At 36.6% G+C, this 16,314-nt stretch overlaps 1 pseudogene; it reads left to right on the top strand.

The window, feature by feature from the left end:
* The first annotated feature begins 15,363 nt into the window (after positions 1–15,363).
* On the top strand, positions 15,364–15,482 carry LOC118603180 (annotated as a pseudogene).
* The last annotated feature ends 832 nt before the right edge of the window (positions 15,483–16,314 follow it).

Here is a 16,314-nt window from a genome sequence, read left to right as displayed (position 1 = left end):
GGGTATCCAAAAGAGATAGGAGCAGAAGAGAGAATCAGAACTTTGTAAAACAGTCTTCAAAAGAGAAAGGATAAAATATGTGGGCATATGCATGGGATAGAATCAGAATATAATTTATCTTCTTCTTTAGTTCCAGTCCTGGAATTTGGTATATTGAGAACAGTACTGTAGGATGAGAAGACTGTGGACAGTATGAACAACTTAAAAACCCTGAGTGGTTATTAACTGAGGATTCCAGCAACACTGTTAGAAGTGTCGAAGCCAGCTGACTAAATTCACCAAACAAGAACCTCCAAGAACACTAGGTACAGATTTGGACAGGGGGACATGGGAGTGAGATTGTGGGAACTTGATAAAGCTTTGATGGACGGATATCAGACCTATAGAGAGGGATGAAAAACAGGCTTGCTTAGCATGAACGAAGTTTGAATCCATGATGTATACATGGCTTTATGTGTTACTCTACGTACAATTCTCAACATTTACTCTTGAGAATAATTAAGTAAGGTATTTTGCATCTATTTTGTGATACATATTATTGACTAAGCCAAATAGGGAATGGAAACATGTGGTATATGGAATTTGATTTAGTGTGGAGCAATTGAAATGGTTGGTTGACTTGGCTGATTAGAGAAAGGACATGATTTAGCTCAGGTGCTGAGCTAACTGGGACCTAGGCAGATGGTAAATACTCAAAACAGTAGGTAAGAAAGATTGGGTGATTATGAAGAATTAAAAATAGACCTAAATGAAAATGGAAAAATAAATGTAAAATGGAAAGTTAAAAACAAAATTAAAACAAACAAACGAAAACCATGCAGAAGGTAGTATTATTAACATACACAGGACAACATATTCTAAAAATTAATGGTTGTCAGTGATGCTTACGAAGTCATAGATACCACAGACTATGAAACCTTCACATCTTAAGAGTAATTTCCTCCAAATAAATCAATAATTTCAGCAATTCCAAAGTCCAACTATTCAGGAAGTTGAGCTCTTATTCCGTATTCCATTCATTTACAGCCTTAAGCAGCCACTGTTTCTTTGATTATACATTGTTGAGGCCTTTTTTCATCCTTCTGATGATGTTCCCATATCACTGTCTTGGCCTGCTCCATCATAGTGGTCAGCATTTACTGAAGTGTGTGCAACACATAGACCTAGGCTAAGCACTTGAGCACTCACTAGCTATTAGTCTCTGTATTGTGCTATTGTTAATGCATTTTACAGAGTAGTAAAGCTTAGAAAGAGTAAGAATTCATTCAAGAAGAAAAATTATCAAGGAGCTGAGCTGGATTCAAACCTAAATCTATTTGGCTCAGAATTTGTAATCCTAAACACCAGATTATGCCACTTGACCGCGTGCCAGCGCTTAGCCAATTAGTTTATCTTACTGCTCTTTCCCTACCGTAATTGGATTCTATGGTAGCCAAAGGGATGGACAAGCACCAGTGGTGTCTGTTGTGCTAAGCATTTGGGCCAACACTTGGCATTATCAGAGTTTTTATGTCTTGCCAATCTGTTTCTGATAAAATAATATCTTACTGTGGTTCTAATTTTCATTTCTCTGATTACTAATGAAGTTAATATCTCTGGATACATTTATTGACTACTTGTTAGCTGCCAGTTAGCTACTAATGATCAGGGAGCCCTTGGAAGTCAAGTATTGAAGATAGCAGAGCCTCCTGTGGCCTGGAGTCCTGAGTCACTGAGGTAAGGAAAGCCTTTCCAAGCACAGACTAGAGTTTACATGAGTAAGAAATGAACTACTTTTGTTATGCTACTTGAGTTCAAGATGTAAGAGTTAAAGTAGAAGTTGATCTTCATTAAGGACACTGATCTTTTTCAAATTACAAATATTCTGGATTGGAATATGTGGCTTATGTGTATGACAAAAGTGATCTTATTAATACTGCACCTAAAAAGTTACCTCATCTACTCAGTAATGGATAGAGCTGAAAAACCACAGGCCTTCTTCATAGGGGCAGGGCTTGCCCAGTAAATTTCATGGCATAGAGTATAGATCAGAATGAGTATTTTTTCCAGGTAGACAAATGCCAAGAAGATCCTAGAAGGGGCTAAGCCACAGACAGCAGAATTCCAAGTCACTCCTTTTTCTGGGGAAAGAGTGGCTAGCAGGTAGAGTGAAGCCATGACCAGCAGTGTAACTGATGGAAATCTGTCTTGGAATATGAAACCTTGAAAGGAGTCCCCATCATGAATCATGGGTCTTGCAGGCCGGCCAGGTACCACTGTGACTGTTAAGATTTCATGCTTGACCAAGAGCTAGTGGAATTTCAGCTTCTTGTTTTAAGTAGTCCTTGATTCACTCTTTATTATCCTTTACATTCGAAATGGAGGGAAAATGTTGATGGGCTACAGTACAGGCTGGGTGTTTAGAACGTAGAAGAAATAGAAGAAGCCAGAAGACAGGATAAGGTCCTACTGTAATGAAAAGATAGTCACCTAAAAATACAACATACCTTTACACTGATGAACATTTAGAAGAATCTGAGCCTATGTCATGATTTTAATTTAGCTGAGTTCTATAGTGAATAATTCTTTCTGAGGTTATCTAAAGCATTTAAGATCAACCCAGAAAGGAAAGTAAAAACCTATTATTTTTCAGAGCAGGGCATTATTAAACTTAGGTCATTCTAAACGAGAGAAGTAGTTCAGTGTATGGGCTTTGAAGACAACATAACTGGGATCAGATTCCAATTTTGTTACTTGCTAGTTTTGTGACTTGGGGAAGGTTACTTAATTTCTTTCAGCTTCAGTTTTCATAACTGTAAAATGAGAATAACATGGTATGGACATCATACAATTGTTGTAAGGCTCAAATGAGATTTAAAAAGTGCAGCGCACTTAGCACAATATCTAGACACAGTAGGAACTTAATAAATGGTGGCTACTATTACTTTCAGTCACAGATCAGCTCAACTGAGATAATATATGTGAAAAATACTTCATAAATGGAAATAATTTGGCTCTGTGCTGCTGGGACACTTTTTTTTCTGCCTCTGTAAAAGCACTTTCATTCTTTCACATTTTAGTTGTCAGACTGGCCTTGCCGTATCAGCCAGAAGGGCCTCGGCCGCTGATGCAGACTGTGGTTCAAGGTGAGGGAGCAGGTCTAAGCAGGACTCTGCCATGGGGCGGGGCCCACAAGGACCATTAAGGACATCTGGAGGAGATGAGGAGAGAGGAGCAACAGTCGGCACTAGAAGTAATGAGACTATGTAAGTGATTGCATTAAAAAATAATTTGGTATTATCTTTGGAATGGACCAAAATTTGCCTATAGAGAGTTTTTGAGACATGAATGCAAAGAGCTTGGATCCCTAATTCTAGGCATGAACAGAACCCTACTACACACTTTTGTCTACTTGTTTTCCTCTAATACCACAAATTCAAACAGATGTCAGGGCCTGAATTGGGGCCATCATTATAAATATTATTCTTTATTCTATCCCAACTTAATGCCAACAAAATGGTGAGTCAATATGACATGACAATTGAATGTATGAATTTAAACATATAAGAGGTAATGTGTTCACTCTGGTTGTATCCGTTATTTCTTAGATTCTTCTAAAAGTAGCCCTGAGTTGCCAGAACAGAGGCAGAAGAGAAAAGCAAAAGACCACAGAAATCTGCCATTTCAGTGGTCAAATGACTGAAGGTTTGGTGCATGCCATGGTAAGAAAAAGAACTATTCTAAAGGTGAGTTGGCTCCCATACAAGAGAGTGAGCTGCAGATGGACAGTGGGGCATAGAGGTAGGGTGGGCACCAGGCAGAAGATGTATGACCCTAGAAGGGCGATGCAGGACAGGATGCCAGGAATGGTCAGTGCTGGACAGCATCATCATCTCCACACCTGGCTACATCAGAACTACTTGTGGATGGAATATAAAAGGAGATGTGTTCTTAGATCTTTTTCTTAGGAATTTTGATTTAATACAACTGAATTGGATCCAGGCATCTGTGAGTTTTAATTAACATATGATAAGGGCACCCGTTAAAGTGCAAAGTTTTGTGAGTTTTGACATGTAAGCACACATGTACCCATCATAATCAGCACAGAACATTTACGTAATTCTAAAAATTTCTCTTGGATGTCTTCATGGTCAGCTTTCCTCCTCCAAGTTCTAGGCCTCCACTAATCTGCTTTTTGTCACTATAAATGAGTTCTGATTTGATAAATGGCATCTGTAGTATGAATTCTTATATGTGTCGCTTCTTTCCTTCAGCATATTTTTGAGGCTTATCTATCTTTCCAGGTGTATTAGAAGTTTGCTCTTTTTATTGCTGTGTAATATTCTGTTTTAGGATATTCCACGATTTTACCTATTCACTCATGAATGGGTATATATTGCTGTTTTTACTAAAACCGCTATGAACATTCATGTGCAAGTCTTTGGGTAGACATTTTCATTTCACATGGTTAAATACCTAGGGGTGGAATTGTTGCATCGTATGGTAATATATATTCACCTTTTAAAATTGTTTAATTGTTTTCCAAAGTAGCAATACTAGTTTGCAATTCCTGCCAACAATGTGTGGCAATTCTAGTTGCTCCACTTTCTTGCCAGTACTTGGCCTTGTCAGTCTTTCTAATTTTATTTATTCAATTAAGTGTGTAGTTGAATTTTATTGTGGTTTAAATTTTTATTTTCCTTATGGCTAAAGATATTAAACATCTTTTTGTGCTTACTGCCATTCCTGTATCTTCTTTCCTGATGTGACTATTCAATCTTTTGCCCCATTTTTTCTTGAGTTGTCTTCTTGTTAAATTTTAGAAGTTCTTTTTCTATTCTGGATATAAGTCCTTTGTCACATGTAAGTGTTATCAATATTCAATCCCTGTCAGTGTCTTGCCTTTTAAATTTTCTTAATAGTGTCTGTTATAGGCTGAATCAGGTTTTCCCAAAATGTATATGTTTAAGCTAATTGCTAGTACCTCAGAATATGACAGTATTAGAAACATAGTCTTTAAAGAGGTGATTAAGTTAATATTAGGCCATGGGGGTGGTCCCTAATTTAATCTGACTGATGTCCTTATAAAAAGAGGAAATTTGGAAATGTAAGGGGACTCTAGGGGCTCATGAACACAGAGGACACAGTGAGGAGGTGGCCATCTGTAAGCCAAGGAAAGAGGTCTCAGAAGATAACAAACCTGTCATCACCTTGATCTTTGCCTTCTAGCCTCCAGAATTGTGAGAAAACAAGTTTCTGATGTTTGAGCCCCCCAGTCTATGGTATTTTGTTATGGTAGTCCTAGCAAACTAATATACTATCTTTCAAAGAGTAAATGTTGTTAATTTTGATGAAGTCCCATTTATCACTTTTTCTCTTGATGGCTTGTGTTTCTTGTGCCCTATCTGAGAAATCTTGATCTACCCTAAAATTACAAAGATTTTTGTCTTGTCTTGTTTTCTGAAAGTTTCATAATTTTAGCTTTTACATTTTAGGTTATAATTCATTTCAAGTTAATTTTTGTATATGGTATGAGGTAAAGTTAGAGATCATCTTTAGTTTCTGAACCATCTGCTGCAAAAATTGCCCTTCCCTTGTTCAATTACTTTGGAAATCAATTGGCCATACATGTGTGGATCTGTTTCTTGGCTTTCTATTCTGTTCCATTGATCTATACCCAAGTGTCTGTTTTTAAATAAACTCTATAGGTGATTTGAATGCATAGCCAAATTTTAAAACCCCTGAGATGAATGATCTCTAAGAAACCTAACTCCTGAATTCTATAAGAGGTCTCTTAACACGTTTACTGCATCTATGAATCAAAACTGGAAAGAAAGAGACTGATCAAATAGATCATCTCCAAGAATCCTAGAGTGCTTATCCTCTTCCTTGCCTCTTGAAGTCATCCAGAACTCAAAACAGATATGGATTAAAGAGATTCTCATGGAAAGAAATGTTGCCTAATTGTTGAAAGTCAAATTGGAAGCATTTTTTTTTTCAGAAGCATCTGGTAAATGACATTAGCATTCATTCATAAGCATCTGTTAAATTGTGTTATTTTGATACTTAGACATAGAAAGATTTTCTTCCATTTAATGTAGGAGGTGGAACAAAGATGTCCTGAAGATAGAGTCAGATGAACAGAGGAAGTAGAAGTTCTAGCTCAATGCTTACCATAGAGTATACTCATAACAGATGCCGTGTCCCCAGCGCCTCAAATAGTACCCAACACATATTTGATGCTGGCTGGTTGAATGAATGTGCTAAGGAAACAGAGAAAAAGGGTTTAGAACATTTGTAACAGAATCAGGGTAGTGAGGCATCCCATCAATAACAAATACATAATGGGTAGCAACTTAATGATGTAGTTAAGAGCAAAATCATTAGTCAGAAAATTCGAAGTTTAAATCCTGACTCTGTTTACTAATAGTGACTTTGGAAAAGGTATTTAACTTCTCCAAGCATTATTTCTTTTTCCAAAAAATTGGAATAATGAACATTGTTCATTGTTATGTACATTAAATGAGCTAAGAATTGTTCATTTATTGTATCTCTTTCTAGCTATAAATTCCACTCCTTAAGAGTAAGGACTTTGTCTTTTTCATGACTTTATTTTAGAGCATAGAAAAATGCTAGACACTTACTCCAGAAATAGTTGATGAATGAACAACAATATATAAAATACCTAATGCTGTATTTTGCATGTAATAAGCCCCTAGTTAATAGTTGCCTATGGTTTTACTTATTTTTATTTCATCTCAAGAAGGACAGTGTTATAGTAAGCTAATTCCCCATGGATAACAGCAGCTATCTGTTATAAAAACAAATAATCTAATTAGGACAGGTATAGTTAATATAGGTACAATTTATTAATGATCCATCCCTTTATGGATATTTATAGGGTCATAGACTGTATGTAACTGTGTCATATGCAATTTTCATGCTGATATTTGAAATGGTCAATTATTGGTTCAAATGACATTTCTTTCAACAGAATGTTTTTCAATGGCTGGCTCACCATTGATAAATGCACTTCAAACAGAATTTGCACCACATCTTGGTTGCCTCCATTATGAATGTACACAAAAGCAGACATCAGAGTCTCTTTCCTAATGTACAAACATCTCTGGTTTCCAAGGTCATTAACAAAATTTAGAGCAAACAGCTCATTCCAAAAGGCTAGTTGGAAATAAGACTGCTTGTGATTAATAGTGGATGGATTCTGTAGACTTGACAAATGCTTGGACAATCTTGGCTCTGGTTTTGTAATTATTTATTAGCTGTATAAATAATCAGACCAGAGGTAGACTTCAGAGGCTTTGTAAATTCACTTTACTCTTACCTGAGGGCACAAAACAGAATCAATGTGTGTGTTTTCTTTGATAAGGGAGCACAAACATTTTCCGAGAAGTCAAAATATTGGCATTCAATTTTATTTTTAAAGTTAAAAATTTGAGGATCAGCAATCAAAAATGTCAAACTCTTTCATTTCAGCAGTTTATAATATAGCATACAATGCTTTTGAAAGAATGTGCCTGCCCTATCGGTTGAGTGGTGTTGGATAGAGTAGATCCAAAATGCTGGTTGAATAGGTCCAAATGTATGATTTGAGGGCTGACAGAAGAACTCAGTGAAAATCTCAATCTGCTCTCTTCCCTTTCCTTCATCTACTCTTCTCAGTTTGGCTCAAGCATTAGAAATTCCTACTTTAATATACACTTTGACCACAAGCTATCAGAATCTCCTATAAAAGTACAAAATCTTACCTTAATGAAGAAGCTGGTATTTTTTAAATCAAACCATTAATTCTTTAATCACTGGTAACACAATTTTGTTTTTTTTTTCTTTTTTTTGGCACAGTCTTTGGAACCAGATCTGGGTTCTGGTCCTAATTTTGCTGTTTTTCTAATTGGGCATATTATCAAGAGATCCACATTTGTACTGACAAAAATGCTGAAATTGAGCTATTCCTGAAAGAGGAAACTTGCCTCTTTACTGAGTGATCAAAGATTCTTTTGATTACTGATTCTAAAAGCTATTCATGTCTCATACCAGAGAACATTTGAGAGTCATGAAAAAATTTAAACATTAACTTCACTAGCCTCTTAAAAAACTGCCTTCATGAAGGTGTGTTTTTATGTTATTCTCTTGGTTTTAGTAGGATGCTACACACTAAAGCTACCTGTTAGATAGGCTTGGGAAAATAATTATCTTTAATGTTCCTTGCTGTCTCCTGTGAGAGGCATCTACATTAAAAAAAAAAAATCTTCAGAATATAGTACAAGAAACACTTTGTGTCTTCTAAGAAACTAGAGTGCTTGCTTTTTTCCTGTTGTTAGAAAAATATAATTTGCTTTTTGTTTGGCTGCCAGGGGTCTTAGAGAAAAAGTTAAAGATGCCCTTTATAATAAACATATTTTTGTTCCTTACTTGGTCATATTGTTTCTCTCCTTATTTTTATTGTTTAATGGAAACTAATTTTTTGTTTTTATTTTATAAGTATTATATTTTTTAATTCTTATTAAAAGCTGCATTAAATTGTAAGATGAAGCAGGTGATAAATATATATATATATAATACAAATATAGTAACTTAATTATATTTCATCCTGTATATTACAATAAAAAAAGAAATCTAGCACTTATAAGAGATGGTAGATCCAACTTGGGCTATCAAACATGGTGTATCAATTATCTATTGCTATGTAACAACCACTCTAGCATGTAGTGAACAGCAATCATTTTATTATTGCTCATGAGTCTGTGCATTAGCCAAGGAGTTCTCCAGTCAGCTAGTACGTCAGCTAAGGTATGATGGTCTAGGATTACCTCTGTTTTGTAACTAGCATTTGTCAGGGTGGTTGAGCTAGTGGGTCACAGCTGGGCAGCTTGTCTCTGCTTTACTTGATCTCACTTTACTCCAGAAGACTAGTTTGAGCTACTCGACAGGTAGTTTCAGGGCAGCAAAAGAGGTTTAATGACTTTGAGTAGCACTTTTCTGACCTCTGCCTGTGTCACAATTGCTAATGTCCCTTTGGCCCAAGCAAATTATAAAGCAAAGATCAGAATTGAGGAATAGATTCCACTTCCCTATGGGAGGCATGGCAATGTCACATCACAAAGGGAAATGAATACGGTTATGAAAATAATTGGTGGCCAATTTCAATCCACTATACAAAGTAAGATGAAATAAAAACTAATACATCTTTCATAAAAACAAAGACATGACTCTATGACCTTTTAGCATTTTTTTTCCAATTCTGAGATCCTATAATTCTTTGCTCTTTAATGCACAAAGGTTCATAGTGAATTTAAATTTCCCATGTCCCTAGATTGGTAGTTCATTCGATCATTCACAAAGCAAAACCATAGCTTCAACTTTCTGAAATCATAACAGATTTTTTTTATCTACAGAATCCTAAGAATTTCATAATCTCTTACTCTGACTATTTAAACTTCTAGTAAATCTCAGTTGCCCAGATATCAGACTGATCTTGAAACAAAGGGAAAGAACTAATGGGAATAATACAGATAAGAATCAGTCATTAGTGTTTACTGAGCACCTACTGTGCACAAAGTAGTATTTGTAGAGTATAAGGTTTAGGGAAGGGACATTGTTTCAGCTATAGAATTTGAGAGTCAATTATAGAGCATTTTTCCATGACATTGTCAAGGCAAGATTCTATGTATCTGATTTATAAATTCATCAACTCCAGTTTTCCTTCTCTGTAGACAATATGCCTCTGACTTGGGCTCTCAGTTCTGGTTCCTCATTCAGCTATCTCTCTCTGACTTTTGAACTACATGTATTACTGCTATATCCAGACCATTTCTGGGGTTCTCACTTCTACTGAATGGGATTGGCCTGGGGGCTCCACTGATCAGGTCTTAAGAAATATGAGGGGATGTAGAGGGGAAGAAACATATAACCTTTCTCTCTACTGCTAGGTCAGTCTCTCTACTACAGGGACAACCTCATATTCTGATCAAACATTTATTGAACACTTACTCTGTACTAGAAACTATGCCAGATGGTTCCATATATCTTCTAGTTTAATCCTCAGTAATCTTTGGCCAAGATCAAGAGAGAATTCTAGAGACTAAGCTAGACTCTAGAGACTAAGTCACTCTCAGACTGACATTCAATGAAAAAAAAAAAAAACATTAAAAATATCAGTTGCACCCAAAACTTCATATTTTAAAATGATTAAAAATCAACTTTTTTCTCTTCAACTACCTTGGATTCCTTCTTCGGGAGTGCTGTAGGATGTCTTTACATATTATTATAGAGTGAAAAGGGAAGATGTAAGATGGTTTATAAATTGTGATGATTGTAAAACAGGCTTCTTTAAACTGAATTCAATGTGCATGAAAAAAATCTAAACTAGGCTGTTCATTCAACACAGAAACTTTGATGGATTAATATTCAAAATTCATGGGTAATTTCCATGCCCTCTTTCAAAGATAAGTGTCAAGTCTTTTCCTTAATTACTCTGAACAAAATAAATATGTAGAAGAGAATGCATTTTGAATTTTTATTCACTCTCTTTCCTTCTTCTAATTACACAAAGTATCTTTTATATGAGAAACCTAGCAAAAATTTCCTGCTTGAGAATGAAGGCAGACTTTCTTTCGCAAGTTAGTAGCATAGTTGTTATGTTGCTAGGTAGAGACAAAATGACATCATATAGCAATGCATTTCTTTACTCCATGCCTGAGCTCTAAGTCTCAAATCAGCTTCAAAAATTTAAATAGGGAGCTATGTTCATTTGGATGGACTTCATGAGTCATAGGAAAAGGGTGTGTGATTCTGATGATGGGGATTAATGTGTGCCAGAATATAGGAGAGACTTTGTAAGGGTAGACAAGACGGAGAAAGTTCTCTAGAAAGTAGGCCTCCAATAGCCCACTGAGTAGCTGATGGAGTAAAAAAATCAGGTTCCCATGACCATCCATTGCTACTCTGGTGGTGGATTCTCTCGACTACCAGACCACGTTTCTGGAAGTAGCGAGGCAAGGAGAGGGGCATGTGAACAAAACACTAGAGAATTTTGATTAGAGCACTGACAGCAAGTAAGAAAGAGATAAGAAATATTGAATTTGTGAAGTAGTTTATTGTTTTATATCCTTATTTCGATTTGAAAATATTTGTTATCTTGGGTGCAAAATTTCAGTATGTCTGGCTGCACTATAAATTAAATCTTTGGGTTATTGTGAAGTGCAGAGTACAACTAATCCCTTACTTGGGCACCCATATTTAATGGTCTTATTTACCCACTTTGTTTATATACCATCATGAAAGAAACTACCATTTACCTGGTCAGTCTAATCATAGATCGTCATTTTTCTTTTTGCTTTCCTCCATACATAATTACTAGATAAGATACAGCTAGGTGTCAAAACATATGGACCTTGAAATCTTGGTTGATCTACACAATAGAAAATTATGTCTCATTCAAAGTCCAATTGTAGGGAGAATGTGGAAGCAGAAACACACACACACAAAGGACATATAAAAAAAAGAAAATGATCTGACACAGAAAACCAAAAGGCAAGAATATAAAGAAATCGATCCTTGGGAAAAGGCAAGGAATATGAAAGGGTGCGGGCAAAATAAGGTTACTGTCTGGCCTAGGCCACAGGTTGGTCTGTGCATAGGTGCATGGTTAGGACCCTCAATACCTGGAGAGAGAAGGGAGAAGGGATCCTGAGGTGATACACGTCACCTTTAACACATTAACAAGCAAATAAATAATGGCAATCAAAGAAGAAAAACATAGGCCATCAACTGGGAAGGAAAGCTAAGAACCCAGATGTGTACTCTAGTGGGTCATAGATGGGCAGCAAAAGATGGAGGGTGGTGAGGAGAGCCAGGGAAGAATGATGTAAGTTTCAAAACAGAGAGAGTGTGGGGAGAGAGTACCATTAAAGGCCAGTTTGGGAAAAAAGAGGATCATTGTAATAGCTGAAAGTCACTGAAGGCTTACTGTGCGCTAGGTTCTGTCATAAGCAACACCTACATTCATTTATTCCTCATAATACCCTGAAGTATGTACAATTGTAATGCCCTATTTCCAGTCCAGAAAATGAAGATGTAGTTAGGGTAAATACCCTGCCCAAGGTTATGAAGCTAGTGGGTGGCAGAAGCAGGATGAGCCTGGTTCCAGAGTTTATGCTCTTCCGCACTGTGCTACGTGTCACTGTTATAATTGCCCTTGATTGTCACAGTGTTTATTTTCACATGGCCTTACAACTTAGGTGAGCCACGCACATGTCTTTAAAATAACCTCATAGCACTGGACAGATGCAATGTGGCACCTAATTACCTATCATTTGTTTTATAGGCTTTAGAGAGGCATTGGATTTGTCAGTCCACTGTTACCAAAACTGAAAAATGGGAGTCTCTTGGTTATTTTATCATTAATTTACTACATCCCTTACTTAGCTCAGTTTTGAAATTATTAATTGACTATGACCTTTACCTTTAGATTTCAGAAATTCACCTACCTCTGGGTTGAAGAGTTAACAATATGTAATAGGAGCACTTAAATAATACCCCAAAGAATTTTTAGAAAGATTTGACAAATTGCTTTGTAATTATTAATTGCTTTTATGATAAGTATCTGTTTTGTTCACTAGGTTTTACCAACACTTGTGTCTGTGAGGCAGAGCTATCACACTGAGGGACCAGTGGAGGGAGGAGTGAGTTCCGAACTGTAAGACCAGGGCTTAGGGAACCAACATGACAGTTAGGTTGTCTACCTTTCTCCTCCAGAAGGGGTCAACTACCCAAATCTCCATATCCAAAAGGAGATGGAGTGTTCATGTGACAACAGTCTCTAGGCTGTGGTCAGCATTTATTTTAATCAAGGAGGTTTAAGACCTCGATCAATTTCAATACAAGGAGGCAAGGCAGCCCATTTGAGTTTATGCAGAGGCCAAGCCAGTCAATCCACTGTGTAAAAGGACAAAGTCTGCTCTTATAGGCAGGGAATAGGGATGGAGGGACGTATCCTGCTAAGAGGTAGTCAGCTGAAAGACAACACACACACACACACACACACACACACACACACACACACAATTTAAAATCAGAGCTGGATTTGAATTCTGGCTCTATTATTTATTAGCAAACTATTTACCTACTTTAATCCTCAATTTCCATATCTCTAAAATAGGCATAATAAGGACTCTGTTGAAAATATGTCATGAATATTTTTAAAAGAAATGATATATGTAAAGCAATCAATTCTGATACATAAAAATGCTCAATAGGTTATTAATATTACTATTCTGGTGACAATAATGATCATAATGTCAATGATTGTGATTCAGAAATGTGTACCATTCTTAGTGAGAAGCCTGGTACAAGCCAGTAATAGAAGTGGGATAGCAGTGCAGCAGGGTGTGCATAAACCCTCCTGTTCCACTTGGGCATTGTGGAGGGGTTTGGGAAGGAGGTCAGCCTGGAAGACAACCCCATATTCAAATTCTAGCCCCTGTGCATCTAGCTCAGGGCAACAGACCAAATTTTGCCTTTCATTTTCCCCTATTATGCATAGTAAAGGCTCTCCTATGATAATACCAGGTCTGATTCTCATCAGTTCAGAAACAGACAGACAGGCCTGCATGTGGCAGGGCTTTGGCACCCACAGTCAGCCAGAGCACTGCCAGGAGCAAGTAGGGACTGAAAGATCTGCCCATCCCTTCTCCTGCTCTAAGTCGGGCTCTCCACTGAAGAAGGTGCTGTCATTTAACAGTAATGAAGAACAGTATCTTGAGTAATAGCTCTAACATCTATTGTCTTCTAAATAACTCAAAGGACTTGCTGTAGGTTTTATGCTGGTCCGAGATCATTGCCAGCAGCCCTCTGGTATCTCTTATCTCTTTCTTAGTTCACAAACAAAAAGCTCCTCTTAAGGATGCATGACATTGGTTAACATTGATTAAAAAAAAAAAAAAAAAAAAAAAGACAGATTATTACCAGAGGGGTATAGTGGAAAAAATGAAGAAAGATTATTTGGATAATGATTTGGATAATTAATAATAAGAGTAATAAAAACAATAATAATAGCGATGATAAATAAAATAGTAATAGCAATAACAGTAATAGCAATAATAGCAATAGCAATAACAGTACTGTTATTAATAAGTAATAGTGATAATAATAGTAATGAGAAGATATTATAGTATAATAACTGTAAAAGCAATAATAATAGTAGCAAGAATAGCAATAATACTTTTTCAATTCTCAGAAACCATTGATTGTGAGATTCACTGTCATTTGAAGAACCGCTTATTCTAGAGATGGCTGGTATTGAAGGAATATATTCCAATTTAAGAAGCAGTAAAAGGAAAACATTTTAGTAAATATAGTGGCTAATATTTTTTTAAGTACTTAGTAGGTTCTAGGCACTGTGCTAGGTGCTTTATATGACTTATTTAATTATCACGACTCTGAGTAGCCATTACTAAATAATAATAATTTCACAAATGAAGAAGCAGAGGCTTGAACTGTGTATTTATTAGTTAAGATAATGTTGTAACAGACAGAACCTGAAATCTGAATAGTTTTTGCCAGTAGAATTTTACTTATAATTCATATATAGTTCAATGTCAGAGAAAGAAGGTGGTGGTGATGGTGGTAGTGGGGACCACATAGTCATTCAGAGATCTAGGTGGAGAGAGTCTTCACCATCTCTAACACATGTATACCTGCCGTCAGAGATGGGAGAAGAGAGAGCATAGAGCGTGATTTTATGGGCCATGACAGGAAGTGACATCTATCACTCCAACTCACATTCTCTTGGCTAGAACTTGTTCACATGGCCCTTTCTGGAATTTTAATAAAGGCTTGAAAAGGCAATTGCTGGCCATGCAGCTGCTTCCCATCAGCAGCCCTACTGTATAGAAGAAAAGGATAAATTTGATGTTCAGCAGCCATCTCTGCCCCATAATGGCTGAGTAGATTGTGGAAGGTCACACGATTAGCAAGTGACAGGGCCAGGATCTAAACACATGTCTATTTGATATCAGAATTTACATTCTGAATTAGGGTGAGAATAGTTGATGTATAGAGAAGAACTTTTTTTTTTTTTTTTTTAAAGTAGCCTTTATTCTCTGCCACAACCTAAGGAACTACAGACACTATGCCCTGCTGCCTCTTTCTTAAGGAGATAAAATTGCCCAGACGATACATTGTTTTTTGCAGTGATTCACTCAAGATTGCTTTAGTTCAGCAAATTACATCACCTCATGAGAGTGATGTCTTTGAAGCCAGAGCTCAGTACTTCTGGAAGCGAAATGTAAGAAGTGTAAAATGAGTCTTGTTTTCTGAAAGGAAGCTGAGGAAACAATGAAAAAACCAACACTTAGTCTACGGCTAGTCTACGGCCATGCCACCCTGAACAAGTCCGATCCCATCTGATCTTGGAACCTAAGCAGGGTCGGGCCTGGTCAGTACCTGGATGGGAGACCACCTGGGAAGACCAGGTGCTATAGGTGTAAAAAAATAAAAATAAAAAATAAGGGATTGTAAGCTGACAAGGTCCTTGCAATCTGTGAGGTCAACCAAGGGTTGCGTCGCCTAAAAAACAAAGAAACAGACAAAAAAACAACACCACTACAAAGTTAAATGAAATTTCTATAAAGCATATCCTGTTCAGTCATTACTACCCTAGTTGTGGTTCAGTGCGTACTGTGCAGATCATTCTTCAAACTGATTCACATGACTGCTCTGATGACTTTCACACGTAACTTTGGCAAATGCAATATTTTAAGTAATGATGTTGGTAGAATCTTGCCTAATTGCTTCTTATGTATTATCCCATTTAATCCTTAATGAACTATGGTAAACTCTATATCTCAATTTAAAAAAGACTTCATGAGATAGGTATTATTATTATTATTATTATTATTATTATTATTATTATTTCCATTTTACAGATGAAGAAACTATGGCCAAATACTGTTAAATAACTTTCTCAGGGTCATTAATGAAGACAGGGAGCAGGATATGAACCCAGGCGCTATGACTCCAGAGTCTATACTTTTGGATACTACTCTTCATGCAAGGCCCCTCCTGCCACTGGTGGATCATACACAATAAGCAAGTGAAAAGATAGGAGAACTGGAGACCTTACATGAATGGAGATTCTACTAGGTTATGGGCACTTTATGTGTGTAAAAAGGTGCCAGGTGTTCTCAATAGTCTTACAGTCTAACTCTGTTTCACCTCTATTTCCAGTGATTTTTAAAATTTAGCCCTTCACAAGCGTTCATAAGAAATCAAATCAGGCCACAGATTTATTTGGTCAGAGAAAGAAATTATATTACA

This window comes from Rousettus aegyptiacus, unplaced genomic scaffold (genome assembly GCF_014176215.1).
Source record: "Rousettus aegyptiacus isolate mRouAeg1 unplaced genomic scaffold, mRouAeg1.p scaffold_m13_p_5, whole genome shotgun sequence".
NCBI classification, from domain to species: Eukaryota; Metazoa; Chordata; class Mammalia; order Chiroptera; family Pteropodidae; genus Rousettus; species Rousettus aegyptiacus.
Note: the sequence above shows the minus strand (reverse complement) of the source record. Positions and strands in the feature narration are given on the sequence as shown.